This window comes from Ornithorhynchus anatinus, chromosome 11, assembly GCF_004115215.2.
Source record: "Ornithorhynchus anatinus isolate Pmale09 chromosome 11, mOrnAna1.pri.v4, whole genome shotgun sequence".
Lineage (NCBI taxonomy): Eukaryota > Metazoa > Chordata > Mammalia > Monotremata > Ornithorhynchidae > Ornithorhynchus > Ornithorhynchus anatinus.
Window position 1 is genome coordinate 57,654,005 of NC_041738.1, and position 6,050 is coordinate 57,660,054.

Consider the following 6,050-nt stretch of genomic DNA (forward strand, 5'->3'; position numbering starts at 1 on the left):
CCCCCGGCCCCCACCCTCCCCCTTACTGGCTGCCAAACTGCTTTGGGTGAAGGGGGCTTGGCCTAGGGCCCTCCGCCCCTCGCCCCCCACCTCCGTGGCGGGGAGGGGCTCCGCCGGCTACCTGGCTAGTAGGCGTGTGTGCGCGTGCGTGCCCGCCTGTGAGGGCGACGGGCGGGGGCGGGCCAGCGACTTCCAGTGGGTCAGTCTTCAGCACAAGCCGGGAGGGCGAGGAGGGGAAGGACGGACTCCATCTCACTCTTACCTCTTATCCCCCCACTGCCGTCCCCCCCCAGCCCCCACTAACCGGGCTTGTCACTGACTGAAAATAGCCACTATTAGAATCCGATTTCTTGCAGCTTGGATTTTTTTTTTTCTTTTCTCTTTCTGTTTCTCGGTTTGTTTTTTTTTCTAAGGGCTCCAGCCCCGTTTTACCCATAGGGTCTAGAGTGCTCGTGTTGAGTCGGAGGGAGAAGCCTCAGGACTCGAAGCTGCTAATCGTTCTCTTTGCCATAAAGACTCCGTGTAACTGTGCGAATCCCTAGGGGACGTTTCCCCCTCTCCACCGCCACCCGGGGGCCGTCCGGTCGTCCTCGCCGAATGGTCGGAGAGGGGGGCCGGGGGGTGGCGGTCTGGGGGCGGTGGGGCGGGCCCCGGCCCGTCGCCGAGCCCGCAGGACCCGGCGGCCGGGCCGGCTCCGGCCCTCCCCCTCGGGCTGGCCGCGAAGGGGGACGGGGGGGGGGGTGGAGATGGACGGGAAAAGAGCGATTTTCCCTCATCTACGGTCTGGCCCGGGCAGTGCTTTCTAAGTTATTTTTCTCTTAGATTTTATTTTTAATTTATCTCTGTGACCTGCCAGGGAGGAGGAGAGAGGGATGCTGTGAGCACTTGACAAAAAAAAAAAATAAAACATTAAAAAAAGTGTCCGATCCACACCCAAGTGCAATTCGTTTCCCCTGCGGAGGGTAGTCCGGCGGGGCTGAAGCAGGTGGAAGGCGGCCCCGGGAGTACCAGCCGCTCGCCCCCGGGGGAGAGGAAGGCTCGTTTCGGAGAGAAAACATTTTTCTAGTTCAGTGGAGGAGGAGGGGAGCCGTTTGCCCGCCCCCTTATAGGGTCGGGCAGCCGGCCCAGAGGGAGGGGGAAAAGAAAAATCATGAAAAGTTTTCACAACCTCACTCTGCTCTCTCTGAAGGCATTCTTGCCGAGGAGGCCAGACCCTCTCTCTCTCTCCCCCGCCGCCCGGGGCAAGAGGTACGGAACGGCGGGGAAGCCAGGGACTTTCCGACTTCGATTCTCCCGTTTCGGAAAGGAGGCCAACCCGGCCCGACGGTCTAAATCGGAGCAGCTAAGGAGCCGGGGCCGGGCGGGAGCCCGGGGCCGGGGAGGTTCTGGGCCCAAGGTCATGGAGGTGACGGGCGACTCCCCTCCAGGGGGTCAGGTGGGGACAGGTGTCCCCATTTCTTTGCCCGCCTCCTGTGACAGCTGGCAGGGGAGACGAAGTCCTTCACCTCGGTGCCCGCTCTGGGCGGGGGGGGCGGTGGGGCAGGCGGGTGGCGACGCTGACTCGTCGCTGCCCGTGCCCCGTTGGCCCACGCCACGGTGGAACCGACGAGGTGTCCCAGCTCCGGGGCTCCTCCCGCAGCGGTGGCTCTGCGAAGGGCCGGAGGCAACCGGCCCTCCCCCGGGCGGGAGAGAAATGAGTAGCAGCGTGGCTTGGTGGATAAGGCACCGGCTTGGGAGTCAGAAGGACCTGGGTTCCAATCCCGCCCCTGCCACGTGTCTGTCGTGCGAGCACGTGACTTCTCTGGGCCTCACCTCATCTGGAAGATGGGGATTAAGAGCGTGAGCCCCGTGGAGGACGGGGGCCGTGTCCAACCTGATCGACTTGTATCTAGCTCAGTGTTTGGAACAGTGCTGGGCACATAGTAAGCACTTAACAAGTAACGTTATCATCGAGAGAAGCGACGTGGCCTAGGGGATAGAGCGCGGGCCCGGGAGTCAGAAGGACGTGGGTTCTTAAGCCAGCACCTCCTGCCTCTTGTCTGCTGTGTGACCTCGGGCAAGTCACTCTGACGTGTCTGGGCCTCAGTTACCTCCTCCGCAAAAGGGGGATTACGGCTGTGAGTCCCACGTGGGACAGGGACCGCGTCCACCCTGATGAACTCGTATCTACCCCAGAGCTTAGAACGGTGCTTGACACAGCGCTGACCGAATACCGTCGTCATTATTACCGAGAGCGACAAGCTCTCCCCCTCGGCGGGCCTGGGTAGGAAGCCGACCTCGAGACCGTTGCAGGCTAGCGGCACAGGCCGATCGCCAGCGGAGCCCTCGGAGAAGCAGCGTGGCTCAGCGGAAAGAGCCCGGGCTTGGGAGTCAGAGGTCATGGGTTTGAATCCTGGCTCTGCCACTTAGCTGACATTGGGCAAGTCACTTCACTTCTCTGGGCCTCAGTTACCTCATCTGGAAAATGGGGATGAAGACTGTGAGTCTCACGTGGGACAACCTGATGACCCTGTATCTACTCCAGCACTTAGAACAGTGCTCTGCACATAGTAGGCGCTTAACAAATACCAACATTATTATTATTCGTCGCTCTCCGGGCCCTGAGCAGCAGCTGTGTGAAAGCAAAGCAGCTTTCCTCCCTTCCTCATGAGCAGGACAGCTGCAGCAACACCCCCTCTGTCCTCGCCAAGGAGAGGGGCGAGGGGAGCCAACCCTCTCCCCTCCTGTGCTGACTTTAAAGTGCTTGGGAGAGTAGAGAATAACAAGGTAATAACGTCAGCTCACTCCTCCTCCCCGGAAGCCTGGCCACGGAGGCTCCAGGCCGGCGGCCCGAGGGTAGGCCTTTGGCCTTTTAGGTAGGATCCGCTCCTGCCTTTCGGGTAGAATGGCAAGTCCCTGGCCCGAGCCAAGATCCGCCGCAGGGCGGGTGGACGGAGGGGGGATGTTTACGTGGGGAAGCCGGGGGAGGGTGGTCGGCGGAACTGGTTTCGCCGCCCTTGCTGAAGAGCAAGGTCGCAAGCTAAGGGACGAGCCTTCGCTCGAGGGCCGAGGGGCGGAGAGAAATCGGTCAGCTCGGCCTCGCCGAGAAGGAATCGGGGCCGACGGCCTCGACCGTCCGTCGTCCTGCCTCGGCCGGAGAAGTGACCGAAGTTTCCGGGAGACGGACGGACGGAGCCGGCCCAAACCCTATTTAGGCTGGAGGGTAGGAGCTGGGCCACCCCGCTAGCTTTGATTCGGTTCCAGATGCTCCTCCGACCAGCTCAGGAAACTCCCAACCCAGTTCCCGTATAGGGGTGAGGCAAGGAGAAAGGCCTTAGGGGATCTGGAGCGATGCCTTGGCTTTTAAATGAAAGTCAACACTAATGGCATTGAAGCCGCTCTGTTGATTTAAACCTTCCACTCCCCAGTTAATGACTGAACCGGCAGACCTGGGCTACCCGCCTGCCGGCCCTGCCCGACTCCAGGAGAAAGTCTCTTCCAAATCTCTTCAGGAGAAATACGACCTCGGTCCGTACTTCAAAGACCCCCGCCGAAGGAGCCCACGGAGTCGCGATACGGATTCTGTTCTCGCTATTGGAAGATCTCAAGGCGAGCTTCGTTACGGGCGACGCGACTTCCCGAAAAGCCTTTTTTCTGGGTCGTACGTGACGCACGACGCACACGCGCCCCCGGCCCTCCGCCTTGGCTCTCCTTCCTGGCTGCTGGGCCTTGGCTGAGAGTTCCTTGGCCTCAGCGTCACCCTTCCTCTCAGATCAGGGCCTCGCGTCGCCTGGCGAGAGGGAAGTTGGGGTTCGGTGTCCCTAGTTCAGAAGGAAGCACACGAGGCCCAACTAATGGGCACGTCGCCCTGTCAAGGGATCACCGTGGCCCTTGCTAAGTGCTTACTATGTGCCAGGCGCTGTACTAAGCGCTGGGGTGGAGACAAACTAAGCGGGTTGGTCCCGGTCCCGGTCCCGTGTGGGGCTCACAGTCTCAATCCCCATTTTACAGATGAGGTAACTTGAGGCCCAGAGAATAACGTATCCGTTACGCGCTTTCTAGGTGACGAGCACCGTTCTGAGTGCTGGGGAGTGAAGTGACATGCCCAAAGTCACACAGCAGACAAGTGGCGGAGCCAGGATCGGAGCCCACGACCTTCTGACTCCCTGGCCCGTACGATCAGAGAACAGCGGGCCCCGGGAGGGGACTTGCCCCTGAGGCCGGGCCTGGTGACCCCGGCGAGCAGGAGAATCTAAATGATTCCTCCATGGCTCCGCCCCGGCTGCTCAGGCAGAAACGCTAGAAGGCCACCACCTGACCCGGGTCCCCCGTCGCTAGACGGGTGAGGGCAGCCTTGACTCGTTTCCGAAGCAGAGGAGCTGGTCTGGGTCATTCCGGTCCAGGCGAAAAGCAGCAAAGGAAGCCTGGTCTCTGCCCGCGCGCCCGCCCTCGCGAGGGCACGAGGAGATCCGACCGACACACAAACACACGCGTCGGCCACGAGAACGCCGGGCCAGAAATAGGGCTGGGGGGAGAGGGAAGGTGGCGCACCGGGGACTCTTCGTCCCCTTGCAACCCACCCGGCCGGAGAGACGACGAGCCCCGCGTCTGCCACCGGCACGCGGGCCGGTAGCGGTTTTTCCAGATGGCCGACGGGACCGTCCGCCTCCCCCGGCCCACGGCGGGCAGCGAGCCTGCCCATCCGGCGGCAGGGGAGGGGGAGAGGGCGCCGACTGCCCTCCCTTCGGGAGCGTTAAGCTGCAGCCCCTGCCCCAGGGCTCCTCTTCCTGGAGAAACCCGCCGTCATGGTTAGACGCAGCCCCCGGCCGCAAAGTACTCACCCTGCCCCGACGCTGGCCGGAGCTCGAACCGTGAAAATCTCAACCTGACGTTTACCTTCCTCGGTCCTTCCCGTCCCGAGGAGATTGGCGCCAATCTTTGGAACCCCCTTGCTAGAAGCGGCACGGCTTACGGGATGGAGCCCGGGCCTGGGAGTCAGGAGGCCTTGGGTTCCAATCCCGGCCCTGCCGCTCGTCCGCAGGGTGACCTTGGGGAAGTCACTTCACTTCTCTGTGCCTCGGTCACCCCATCCGTAAAAGCGGGATCGAGACCGACAACCCCACGTCGGGCAGGGACCGTGTCCGACCCGATTTGCCCCAGCGTTTAGTACGGTGCCTGGCACATAATAAGCGCTTAACGGTTACCGTAATCATTATTAGACGCCCGGGAAGAATCTGGAATTGAGTTAATCGGATACTCTGGGATTTGTTCTTGGTTTGAAAAAAACCCAAAACACCAAAAAACAAACCAAAAAACCCATTAGAGCCTGACGACGATTTGCCTGCTTCGTAAACAGCCACTCACCCGGGGCAAACAGTGATTTATGCAGAATAAGTGGAAAACAATACGGCCTTTCTTTACCTTAGAAATAAGCCAGTGAGATGGGTGGAGTCCTGGATTTGGCTTCAGAATCCAGTGTGAAGGAGGGAAGTGGGGTGTGAAGGGGGGAAGGTGGCAGAGCCCCCCCCACTCCCGGTGCCCCCCTTCAGGGAGAGGCCGCCGGGCCCGTCTCCGGTTTTGAGGAGGGGGGTGGTGGTGAGGTGAGATGGAAAAGCCTTAGGCCGAGGGGGGGCAGGAGAAAGAAACGCCACTTGCCGTCCAAGGGGTGGGAACTCCATCCTAGGGTCAGCGGGCGGGTGGTCCCGGCGGGCCGGGACCGGACCCTGGCCACTTGCTGGTTGCGGAGCGTAAGAGGGCGGGGCTTCGCGGGCGAGCCGGCCGTCTGACGAGGCTAGTCAAGACAGAAATCGGGGATTATAAATCTAAATTTTTATTAAGACAAAAAACTGACGGAGCTCGGTATGAAGTTAAAATCCAACGCTTACTTTACATTTAAACAAAGTTTTCACAGAAACCTAAACACATGCTTCTTTTAAAAAAAAAAAAATCTTTACAACGCAGCTCTACCGAACCCCCCGAGAGGATGTTGAGAACTGGTGGATTTCATGATTCACGACATGAAGTGTTTTGGGTAATTCTCGGGGTGTTGTTTTTTTTTTTAATTTTAGTCA